Consider the following 13,710-nt stretch of genomic DNA (forward strand, 5'->3'; position numbering starts at 1 on the left):
AAATATTTAATTAATTGCAAAGATTTTTACTTTGCTTTTAACTTAGCATGGATGATTTGAGATGATAGAATCAAACTAAATTTAAGTTTTGTAGACAATTATTAAATATGAGTTATTTAAGTTGATTTCGTTAAAGGATAGGTCAAAAACATTAAATAAAATTTTAAAATTTAAAAGGGGATTAAATTAATTAATCTCAATATTATTCTAACAAATTGGTTGACATTATCAAGGGATAAAAAAGTTTCATCCATTTATTTAATTTTTTTTGAAATTTAAAATTTTCGATAATGGATAAACAAGTATAATTTGACAAGTTATGTATTATTTTAATTTCTACAGTTTTTCATTTTAATCATTGATTTTTTTATCACAATCAATATTTAAAAAATATATTTAGATGACTACAATGAAAGCAACCTAAAAATTAAGTGGCGAAAATAAAAATAAAAAAATAATATGAGATGTAAAATTAGCCATTATTAAATATTTAATGCTTAAATAAATAAAATAAAGTGATCTAAAATTGGTTTAAGAAGTTTACCCATATCTTTTTACTACTCATTTTCCATTCCCACTCCTTAGTTTCGTCGCCCCCTTTAAAAACAAACAACATTGAGTTGCAGGTGTTAAAGTCTAATTCTGGTATTTGGCTGACTGTGATATATACCAAACACGTGAGTTATTTAGACTTTTGATTAAAAGATATTAAATTTCATCTTGTTATTATTAAGTTACGACTTATGAGTCTAGTTTTCGGCTTTTGGTCTTCTAAGCCTTTGGTATAGATTTAGAATTAATTTCTCTATATTTCATAGAAAATATTTATATATTGTATATTATATGTTAAATATGACTCTTATTTTCAGTCAAATTTGAAAAATAATCTTTCAATTAAACTCTGTTTACTTATTTCAATCAAACACTGATTAATTTAGATTATTTTATTATTATTTGACCTATAAATTTAACCTATAAATAGGCTCTTTTACAACCTTAGAAAAATATACCCATTAGAGATTAGAACTCATAATACATTTAGAGAATTTTGTGTTTACGTTTTGAGAGTTCTTTGTTTTCGGGTTTTTGGGGTTTATTCTTTATCTCCATCTTTTATACTCTTCGTTCTTTTGCCATTATAGTAAAATTATCTTTGCCCGTAGTTTTTTATCCTCTTTGAAGGGGTTTTTCCATGTTAAATTTGTGTGTTCAATTTCTTAATTTATTTTACTATTTTTCTTGTTCGTTGTTTAATTGGGTCGATCCTAACAAGTGGTATTAGAGTTAGTTCAATTTTCATAGATCAGCTTATTCAGAGATGGCAGCAACAAGATTTGAAATTGAGAAGTTCGATGGTGAGACAAATTTCAATCTGTGGCAAGTTCGGATGATGGCAATTTTAGTTCAATCCAGTTTGAAAAAGGTTGTTACCGAGAAAAAGCTTGAGAATCTAAATAAAACAGAATGGGAAGAGCTTGATGAAAAGGCTTTGTCTGCAATCCAGTTGTACCTCGCGAATACGGTATTGCAGGAGGTATTGATGGAGAAGACCTCATCTGCCTTGTAGAAATGGCTAGAAACTCTTTATGCGACTAAGTCTCTAGCTAACCATTTAGTGTTGAAACAACGTCTATTTACGTTTCGCATGAACAAAGGTGAGCTTCTTAGAGATTACATCAGTCAATTCATTACTCTTTTAAATGATTTAAAGAACGTTGAGGTTCATATTCATAATGAAGATCAAGCTATGCTATTATTATGCTCTTTACCCTTTTCATACAAGTCATTCAGGGAGACCTTGATTTATGGCAGAGATAAACTCTCGTTCGAAGATGTGAAGGGTCATTTGTTGAGTAGAGACAAACTCGACAATGAGCTTCATTTGGATAGCAAGGCAGATAGACAAGCTTCCATTTTGATAGCATCAAAGAAACGAGACAAAAGGTGTCGCTATTGTAAAAAGTTAGGTCACGTCAAAGCAGATTGTTATAAACTGCAAAATAAAAGAGCTGCTGAGAGTAACTAGGAGAATGTAGTTGGTGCTAATTTGGCAGATGAAAGCGGTGATGATTTCTTGTTAGTGTCAACGAGCGATAACTCCAAGCTCACGTCTGAGTGGATCCTAAATCCAGGATGTTCTTTCCACATGTGTCCCAATAGAGAATAATTCTCCACATACAGTTCGGTTGAAGGTGGAGTTGTGCGCATGAGAAATGATTCATCTAGTAAGGTAATTGGTATTGGTACTATTAAAATTAGGATACACGATGGGATGATTAGGACACTCTCAGATGTCAGGTATGTACCTGATTTACAAAAGAATCTCATCTCCTTGAGTATTTTAGACTTGAAAGGATGCAGAATCAACATCGAGTCGAGCGGTATTAAAGTATCTCGTGGAGCTCTAATTTTGTTAAAAGGTAAAAGAACCGGTAGTCTTTATATTCTGGAAGGTTCTACAGTGACCGGTGAAATTGGACATCCCTCGTCCATTACAGAGTCGAAGTCAACTCGTTTGGAGCGGAGGCAACTCGGTCATAGGAGGGAAAAATGTATGACTGTTTCGTTGAAGAGAGGTTCTCTTTTGGATGCAAGTTTTTGAAAAGTTAGTGCACTGTGTTCGTGAAAATCAGACCCGGGTTAGTTTTGATTTGACAGTGTACAAGTCGAAGGCTAGAAGTCTTCTAATTTCTAAGCATAAATTCGACTCAGTTAATTCCCTGCATAGTTCAAGATAAGCTCATGGCAGACTTTGGGAAAGATGGCATTGTGGAAATATGAGTCAAGGTGGAGATTTGTTAAATATGACTCCTATTTTCAGTCAAATTTGAAAAATAATCTTTCAATTAAACTCTGTTTACTTGTTTCAATCAAACACTGATTAGTTTAGATTATTTTATTATTATTTGACCATGAATTTAGCCTATAAATAGGATATTTTCCAACCTTGAAAAAATACACCCATTAGAGATTAGAACTCATAATACATTTAGAAAATTTTATGTTTACGTTTTGAGGGTTCTTTGTTTTCGATTTTTCGGGGTTTAGTCTTTATCTCCATCTTTTGTACTCTTTGTTCTTTTGCCATTATAGTAAAATTATCTTTGCCTGTAGTTTTTTTATCCTCTTTGGAGGGGTTTTTCCACATTAAATTTGTATATTCAATTTCTCAATTTATTCCGCTATTTTTCTTATTCGTTGCTTAATCGGGTCGATCGTAACATTATATATTTGAAACATTTTAATATTTTAATTTATAAAATATCTAATTAATTTTAGATAATTAATTAATTTTTTTATTTTTTATTAAAATTTTATTTTAAATTGAAATAGAAAATTCTAATTTAAGTAAATTAGATTTTTTTTTATTTATAATTGTTTTTGAGCAAAATATTTCTTAGATTAATAAATAAGACATATTTTTGTTTATAGACAATGTTTTCCATTATGTCCAAGTAGGATTCGAAATAGTTGCCTTATTGGGTAGAATGCCATCTACTCACCCTTAGTATCAAAATGGACTCTTTACAAGAAAAAATTACTTCTATCAAAGTGGGTTCATGAATCGAGGTTTATCAAAAGAACTTTATAAGTTTCCTTAAAACGTTAAATCTTTAACATTATTAATGATAATTTGATTCAATTTGATCAGATTTTTTTAATTTTCAAATCGCCTATGATAATTTAATTCATTTTAAAATTTTATTTTTATATTAATTTTAGATTTTAGGTTTCTTGGACTTTATTTTAACGACTTTTGTTTTGGGTTTTTAAATTTTATCTAGTAACTTTTCTTTATAGTTGTTTCTAAAAATTTAACTTTAAGTAAATAAAAATAATTAATAACTATTATATGGTATTTTGAAAAGTGTTAAAATTAACATGTTTTAATCCCATTATTAAGCGATTTTAGGTGATTATTCAATGTTAATGGTGAATTTTATACTCATAATCCTTTAAATTCATGTTTTGATGCTTAATAGAGCATTTGGGAGCAAAAAGAGCAAAAATCGAAAAATCAAAGCAAGCTGTAGGAGCTACACGGGCTTACCCCACACGAACATGTGGCAAGCCGTGTCAGTTTCGCAATTTGACACTGTAAACTACGGGAAAACACATTTTTAGGTTTTTCAGACATTCTAAGATATATATATGACAAAAATAAGAAGATAGGAGGGAGTCGTCATAAAATATTCAATAAAATAACTCAAAAAAACACCGTTGAAGTCAATTCTGAAGCATATTTTCATCAAGATTGAAAATTCCCAATTGATTTCTTAGGAAGTTATCATGAGTTTCTTTGTTTCTTGTGGTTATATTGTATCATGAATGTCTTTATTTTCAAGCATAAACTAGTTTTCTAAATACCTAGGGATATGAACCCTATGATGGATTTTGTTGTTTCATTTTTATTTTATGCAATAAATACTTAGATCTTGGCCTCAATTATGTGTGCTTAGTTCTTAGTTTGATATTTCTAGATGATTGATACATGTTTGATGTGCTTAAATCAGAGGAGGAATAGACCCTATTTAAAAGTAGACCTAGCGTAATTAACTGGAGTCGCATGCAATCCTAGAAATAGGATGACATAAATCTACCAGATTAGAGTCAAATCTAATAGGGGAATTTATAGTATGAGTTAATGTAATAATAGGGGTTTTAATTAGAAAGAAATTTCAATTAATCAACCTAGAGTTAGTTGTTCTTACTTTCGAAAGAGATACTAACATAATTTAGGGATTTCTACGGATCAAGATATTAAATAAATGAATTGCGTAATTTAGATTGATAATGACAGATGAAATCTAGGTGGATTCTTTCTTTAGTATTGTTTTGCTTGTTATTACTCGAATACTTTCGTGTTTTGTCGTGTTTTGGTCTTTGTCGCATTCGTAATTAATTACTTTAGTTAATTTTAGTTTTAATCAATCACTCGAATTTATCGGTTAAATAATAGAAAGACAGTAATTAGTAGTACTTTTAATTTTTTATGGGAACAATATATTTACTCATCGTAGCTATACTATCAATTGATAGGTGCACTTGTCTTAGTCAAAATTTTAGTTAGTTCACAATGCATAAAGTTTTTGGCATTGCCCGAGATTAAAATATTAGGAAAATTTTATTTCTATTAATTTATCCATTTTTCATTTTTATTTTAATATTTTGTTTAATTTAATGTTTACATTCTAATTTTTTGTTTGTTTGATTCTAACAGGTTCTTTTGGTTTATGACTAGAGGAAACTCGTTGAAACTAGTGGCGAAACTAAGGGGCTGGCAGGGGCCTCTGTAACACCCTTAACCCTTATCCGTCGCCGGACTAGGGTCACAAGACATTACTGAACATAAACACAGTTCTAAACATTCTTATATTATCACAAGTCATATTCTTATATACATGTAGAGCATATAATTAATTAAATATAAGCATATTACATATACAAATCACATGTTAATCACTTTAATGATAAGTGAATACTAAAATAAAAATTAAAGATTTTATTTCTTAATTCTATATATGCACAGGATTAACCAATTAAGTCATATTACAAGGCATTATCAATTTCATAAATAATCAATAATATTTCACTAAACATTTAAGTAATATCAATTCCGTCATTCAGCTTAAGTTAGAAGTTTACCAAATGCACATCCGCATACAAATATATACATATATATGTTACTTATTAATTAGCCATTTTACTACCAATGCATTCCTAACACATACTCAATATTTACCTTCATCAATTGTACCTATTTTACAAATCATATAAGCATGATATATGCATATGCATTTCCAAAACAAATCGAATCATAAGGACAAGTATTATTCGATTTTACACATATACCAACCATAGTATAAATGCATTTATACATATACATTTATAAATTCAACTAACAAAGCATTTTTGATTAAATTAGCACATATCTTTTACCATAATAAACAATTCATGAATTATACATATCATTATTCCGAACCATAAGGGAACACCGAATATACCTTATGCATGTATCTTAATTTTCACCTAACTAGTAGGTGATATACTTAGCTCATTTAACAATCATTATATATCATGTAGCTGAAACACATAAACAACTTCATAAACATTATAATACCTTGGATATATTTTTAACATAAGTTTAGTCCAAGACCAAATATTAACACATCCCTTATCATATAAACTACAGCAATTCACAAGAATATATATATATGTGCCGAACTAATAATCAATTATAGTCAATATCTCTTACTATCATTTATCCGAATGTATTAGTCAACTAAATGAGGTTATTACTATCATTACAAGTCATAACCGAAGCATTTCAACCAAAAGTAACATAACAAATATACTTCATACTTACTAGTATACCATGGTCGAATCATTCAAACCACATCCAGCTCACCAATCAACTTCAATGCACAAAAACGCATATCACAAATATTATTCAACTATAGCACCTAATATTATAACTAAAATGAACACAAACCATAATTTGACGTAACCGATTTCAAACAAGGTAGTTAAGCCATTTTCGCATGGCTTTAATACAAACTCATTCAAAACAATTAACTTTAAGACTAGCCTATACATGCCACATAATCGAGTCTCAAAATATTATTTACTGAGATGATAACCGTATAGTGTGATGTCATCTCCACCGACTTCCAACCCGAGCAGATCTTCGAAAATCTATAAACATAATAAAAACACACAGAATAAGCTTTGAGAGCTTAGTAAGCTATAAGCAAATAAACAACTCATTGTCAATATCGATTTAATTACCAAACCAATTTATACTATCATAATCACATTTAACTCCAAACTTACAATTTCGTATAATACATATACTTTCACTTTTACCAAATATCCATACAACTAATATTAATATATATATCATTCAAATTTCAAAGCCACATTATCAATAATTAACTGAATAAACATATAAACTCATATACATGTATTCATGAATCACTTATAATTATTCTTTCTTTATATCATTTAGGCAGTATATAATCATTTATATAAGTTTGCACATAGGCCACAACATGATATCACTATACATAACCTTTGAACGAATGTACTATAACTATTATCAATGTAACATTCAATTTCAAAACCATAATACCATTATATAATCGAATATACTCACCCACAAACATACATTCTTGAATCAAACTTTAATATCTCATACTTACACTTATCGGGTAGCCGAATATACATGTATCTATACCAAAATGTCATACACTGTGAAAATCATATTATTAATGCATAAAGTCGAATATTTAAACACTTGTTTTCATAGACTCATGTCTCAAACCTTCATACCACATAATTATGCTTAACTTTGGCTGAATATATTTCACAATTAGTCATAAATTTCAGACTAACATCATACATATGTTTGTATCACATATCAAATAATCAACTTACCTTATTTTCAAGTAAATAAAAAGCTAACTCATACCTGATCATTTAACTTATTTAACGTATTCAATTACAACATTAGCATAAAGTCTTTTAGGCATAAACTTATAATAATTCACCGGCATAAAGCCTAAAGGCCTAAGCCTAAATCTCACACCGGCACAAGGCCTGCTAGACTCAAAGTCTGATTTTATACACTGGCAATAAGACTGTTAGGCATAAGCCCGATTTAATTCACTAGCACAAGGCTTACTAGGCTCAATGACCGAATATCACTATTATAAAGTTGTCTCATAAACAATTCATATATCAAAAATTCCAGATATTCCATATAGTTCATACAGACTTTCAAATGTTGTAACTCAGTTGAAACGAATGCATGAACATAGTTACCATGGTTATACACATTCGGCATTAGCATATATTAATTCATATATTTCATTTCAGCATATATACTTTGTATTTAATTAAAATTAAGTACGTTTATTTTCTTGTAAACTTACCTCAGACAACGGTAATTGGGACGAGACAACTAGTCGACAACTTTGGTTTTTCTCCGGTCCAAATTCGATTTCTACATTTCTTGATCTAATTCAATACAAATTCAACTTATTTAATCATATATTCAATCAAATTCATCCAAAAACACATAAATAGGCTAATTACAATTTTGCCCCTAACATTTCACATTTTTTGCAATTTAGTCCCTATTTCACAAAACACAAAATACACATAATTTCACTAAACTCTAGAATAGCCGAATTTTTCTAAGGTTCATAACAGCCTATTTCTTTCATTTATTTCACATTTTGACGCCTTAATTTACAAAATCCATAATTTAATCCCAAATTTGGATTTTTATCAAAAACCACTTAATTAAACATAATAATCTATCAACAAATATTTATTTTTCATCATCAAACAAGAAAAACATCAAGCTATCATCAATGGAAAATCTCCAATTCATCATCAAATCCGAAAATTAAAGCATGGGTTTACTAGTATTCGAAGCAACGATCACAAAAACATAGAAATTATCAAAAACCAAACAAAATTCACTTACCAAATCAAGCTAACCATGGTCGAATGTTTAAAAAGCTTAAATCTTTTCCTTTCTTTTGATTTTCGGCAAAAACAAAGGTTATAATGGCTTTATTTTCATGCATTTGATTTATTTTATTAACTTATTTTACTAATTTACAAAACTAACCTTTAAAAACAATCCATTTAACAACTCTGCCAAACCATTAATTCCACTAACTTTATAATATTCCAATTTCATCATAAGGACCTCACCTTTATTTAATAAAAGCAAATAGACACTTTTAACAAATGGCTAGCCACTTTTACATTTTACGCGATTAAATTCTTTTTTCAAATTAAGCAAACAAATGATAAAATTTCCACACGAAACTTTCACAGATATCAATTCACATATTATAACCATGGAAAATAATATTAAAATATTTTTCTAACTCAGATTCGTGGTCTCAAAATTACCGTTCCGATTAGGGTCTAAATCGGGCTGTTACAGCCTCAACCCCTTAAAATGAAATTTTTTCCATATGAAGCCTCTAAAATTTTTAAAATTTTAAATTAGTAAAGGTAAGTTGCACTTTGCCTCCCCAAGAATATAAAAATTTGATTTAATTCTTTAAAAATTATAAACATATATAGTCTGTTAAAATAGTGGAATTGTATTTTTTCTATCGTAAAAATTACAATTTAATTTCGGTCCCCTTAAAAAAATTTCCTGGTTTTACCCCTGGTTGGAACCGTTAGTTTTTGATAGTGAGATCAAGAAAACTGCTTGCAAAAACCAAAGAGAAGTTAGAGAAGTAAGGAAAAGTCAACAAATTTTAATAAATAATCAAGAGGAAAAGGTATTACTGTGGAGATGGAAAATAATCAAAATAACCATCAGCCTCATGCACCTTTTGCTCCTCGTACTATGTATGATTATGATAAGCCTACTTTGATTGGGGCTAAATTGAGTATCGTTAGACCAAATGTTGCTGCAAATAATTTTGAGATCAAGCCGGACACAATTCAAATGGTAGAGCAATATGTTCAGTTTGATGGGTTGCAAGATAAAGATCCAAATGCTAATTTGGCTAATTTTCTAGAGATTTGATACACATTTAAGATTAATGACATTACTGATGATGCCTTACGCTTATTGTTGTTCCTATTCTCTTTGAGGAACAAAGCAAAACAGTGGTTAAATGTGCTTCCATGGGGTTCTATCACGACTTGGGATCAGATGGTTGAGAAGTTTTTATTGAAATATTTTCCTCCGGCTAAAACATCTAAGCTGAGGAATGACATCTCTTCATTTTCCCAAATTGAGCTTGAGACACTATATGATGCATAAGAGATATTTAAGGATCTTTTTAGAAGGTGCCCTTATCATAGGTTACCTTTGTGGTTGCAAGTTCAAACCTTTTACAGTGGTTTGAATCCCTCAACTAGATAGATGATTGATGCAGCAGCTGGCGGAACATCGAATAAAAAAACACCTGAGGCAACCAAGAATTTATTGAAAAGATGGTATTGAATAATTATCAGCGGCAAGTAATGAGAACAAAACCGATCAAGGCAGCCAGTGTTTTTAATATGGATGCAGTTGCTATGTTGGCAAGTCAGGTTGAACCACTGAGTAAAAATGTTGAACATGAGAATTTGGTAATGTAATGTGATACGACTGGAGTGGGATGATTAATTCAAAATATTCACCCTTCAAGTCTAACATGAAGCATGAGCAAGTTAATTTTATGGGTAATAATTCTATACCTAAAAAATAACTCTTATAGCAATAGTTATAATCCAGGATGGAGGAATCATCCAAATTTTTCTTGGGCTGGACAAGGAAATCAAAGATCACAACCCCCTCTGGGTTTTTAGCAACTTTATAAGCAAGAAAAAAAAACAAATCTTGAGGAAATGTTAGCTAAATTCATTTTGGTGTCTGAAACTAGATTTTAGAACACCGAGACAACTTTGAAAAATTAGCAAGCATCGATTCAAGGAATTGAAAATCAGATTGGACAACTTGCTAAATTGGTTTCGGAAAAATAATATAGCTTACCTAGTAACACTAAAACTAACCCAAAGGAGCAAGTCCATGTAATCACTGTTCGAAGCGTGGAAGGGTTAGTAGAGCCTGAAAAGAAGTTGAATCTAGAAGCTATTGAGAAAAATAATTGGGTTGAGGAAAATAAAAAAGAGCATAAACTGGTGTTCAGAGAATATAAACCACGAATTCCATATCCAATGGTTGTGAAGAAAGACTGTATGAACGAACAATATGGTAAATTTCTTAAACTTTAGAAAAAAGTACATATTAACTTACCTTTTGTTGAAGTCCTTTCGTAGATACCAAAGTATACAAAAATTTTAAAGGAGTTGTTAACAAATAAAAAGGTAGTTAAACGACTTGTCAATCGTGGAGCTCAATGAGGATTGCTCGGCCATTCTCACAAATAAACTACCCACCAAGCTTTAAAATCTAAGGAGTTTTACTATTCCTTGTTTGGTTGGTAGCTTAAATGTAAAAAAAACATTAGCTGATTTGACTGCTAGTATAAATTTAATACCTTATAAATTGTTCAAACAACTTGGTCTTAGGGAACCAAAACCCACTAGGATGGGTATTTAATTAGTTAATAGATCAATTAAGTATTCTAGGGGTATTATTAAGGATGTACTTGTCAAAGTAGAAAAATTTATATTCCCTATTGATTTCGTTATATTGGACATGGATGAGGATATTGAGGTACCCATTATCTTAGGTCGACCCTTTTTAGCCTTTACTAGAACTATTATTGATATGGGTAATGGTGAACTTGTGCTGAGGGTAGGTGATGAAGAGGTTACTCTTTAAATACGTGAATTTGTGAGAGTTTCTAACGAGCGAAATAATACTTGATAAACCATAAAAGTAATATGTTTTAATCCAATGTTTAGTGTGTTTTTGGATGATTTATTATATAATTTAGTGAATTAGATGCTCCTAATCCTTTAATTTCATGTTTTATATTTAGGACACCATAGGAGAACAAAAGAAGCAAAAATCGGGCAAAAAACAGACAAAACAGGTTGATTTAAAGATCCACATGGCCAAGACCATTTCCACACGGGCTAAGCACACGCCCGTGTGAGCCACACGGGCTAGCCACAAGACCATGTGGCAACCCGTGTCGATATCGCTCCCTGTTTCCTAAATACACAGAAAAAGCCAATTTTTAGGGTTTCTGAGTATTCTAAAGTCTAGATAAACACACTAGAAGTAGACCTAAAGGAGACACATAGAGTAGAAAGCAGAAATTACTCGAAAAAATTCGTTGCAATCATCTCGGAAGCAGACCCACTTCAAGATTGAAGATCTCCTTCAAACTTCTCTCGAAGTTTATTTGGCTTTTTTTATGTCTTGTTGTTTTTCTAAATTTGAGATGTTTTCCTTTTACATTATGAACTAAACTTCCTAAATACCTAGGGAGGATGAAACCTACGATGGATCTTATTATTTAATTATCTGAATTACACGATAAATACTTATTCTTGTTCTTAATTATGAGTTCTTAATACTTGCCTTAATATTTTCAGGATATTAATCCAAGTTTGATGTGTTTATTCAATGGAGCAAAAGTCCTTGTTTAAGGGTAGATCTAGCATAATTTAGTAAAGCTGCATGCAATCCTAGAAATAGGATGAGATAAATCTGCCGGATTAGAGTCAAAACTAATAGGGGAATCCATAGATCGAGTTAATGCGGTGATAGGGGTTTTAATTAGGAAGAGATTTCAATTAATCAACCTAGAGTCAGTTTTTCTTAGTCTCAAAAGAGATATTAACATAATTTAGGGTTTTCTATTGATCAAATCAAGTGAATAAATCATTTGATTCAGAGTCGGAATAATAAGTGAAGTCTAGGTGGATTTTTTCCTGGGTATTGTCTCTCTTATTGGTTTTTTTAAGTATTTTCCTAATTCGTTCTCTGTCGTATTCATAGTTAATTAGTTAGATTAAAACAAATCCCTTTAATTATAGGCTAAATAATAGAAAGAAAGTTATTACTAGTACTTTTAGTCCTTATGGATACGATATTCTGGACTCACCATAACTATACTACCATTCGATAAGTGCGCTTACCTTCGTCGAAATATTAGTTAGTTTCGTGGCCCATTAAGTTTTTGGCGTCATTGTCGTGGACTAAAATATTAGGAACACTTAATTTTTATTACTTTATCCATTTTTTATTTTTATTTATTTTTATTTTTATTCTTACTTTAATTTACTAACTTTTTCTCTTATTTGCTTCAGGCAGGTTCTTGTAGTTTATGAATAGAAGAAACCCATCAGGACCGCTATTATTTGACAGTGAAATTGATAGCACAGCTCGCAGAAATCATAGAGAAATAAGGTGGAGTCTACAGTATATAGAGGAAGAGCATGAGGATGATACCAATATCACCAAAGATATGGCTGAAAATCGGAATAACCCGCTACCTCCTATGGTTGCCACTAATCATGTAAATCAGAATCCTGCTCCTCATACTATGTATGACTATGCCAAGCCTAATTTAGTGGGGGCTGAATCGAGTATTGTGAGACCTGCTATTGCTACAAATAACTTCGAACTAAAGCCGAACACCATTCAGATGATCCAACAGTTTATTCAGTTCGATGGTTTGCAAGATGAGAATCCAAAAACTCATTTGGCTAACTTTCTAGAGTACTGTGATACTTTCAAAATTAATGGCATTTCTGATGATGTCATTCGCCTTTGGTTATTTCCCTTTTCATTGAGGAATAAAGCTAAACAGTGGTTAAATTCTTTACCACAAGGTTCTATCACTACTTGTGACCAAATGACCGAAAAGTTTCTGTTGAAATACTTTCCACCGGCCAAGACGGCAAAGTTGAAGAATGATATCTCTTACTTTGTGCAAATGGACTTAGATACCCAATACGATGCATGAGAGAGGTATAAGGATTTATTAAGAAGGTGCACTTACCATGGGTTACTCTTATGGTTACAGGTTCGGACTTTATACAATGGTTTGAACCCCTCAACTAGACAGCTGATCGATGCAGCCACCGGTGGTACCCTAAATAACAAAACACCAAAGGAGGCTTATGAGTTAATTGAAGAGATGTCACTGAATAATTATGAATGGCAAGTCATAAGGACAAAGTTGACAAGAGCTGCTGGTGTTTTCAACCTCAACACGGTCACCATGTTATCAAACCAGGTAGAGCTCTTAAATAAAAAGATTA

At 30.8% G+C, this 13,710-nt stretch overlaps 2 non-coding genes across 2 annotated transcripts; both read right to left on the bottom strand.

Annotated features, from left to right (window-relative positions):
- Nucleotides 1-9,742: 9,742 nt before the first annotated feature.
- Nucleotides 9,743-9,849, bottom strand: LOC121228495 (small nucleolar RNA R71). Its single transcript, XR_005926071.1, has one exon. It is a non-coding gene; the product is annotated as a small nucleolar RNA R71 (small nucleolar RNA).
- Nucleotides 9,850-13,349: 3,500 nt separating this feature from the next.
- LOC121228662 (small nucleolar RNA R71) lies at nt 13,350-13,456 on the bottom strand. Its single transcript, XR_005926237.1, has one exon. It is a non-coding gene; the product is annotated as a small nucleolar RNA R71 (small nucleolar RNA).
- Between the last annotated feature and the right edge of the window lie 254 nt (nt 13,457-13,710).

The sequence above is a fragment of the Gossypium hirsutum genome, chromosome A04 (genome assembly GCF_007990345.1).
Source record: "Gossypium hirsutum isolate 1008001.06 chromosome A04, Gossypium_hirsutum_v2.1, whole genome shotgun sequence".
Lineage (NCBI taxonomy): Eukaryota > Viridiplantae > Streptophyta > Magnoliopsida > Malvales > Malvaceae > Gossypium > Gossypium hirsutum.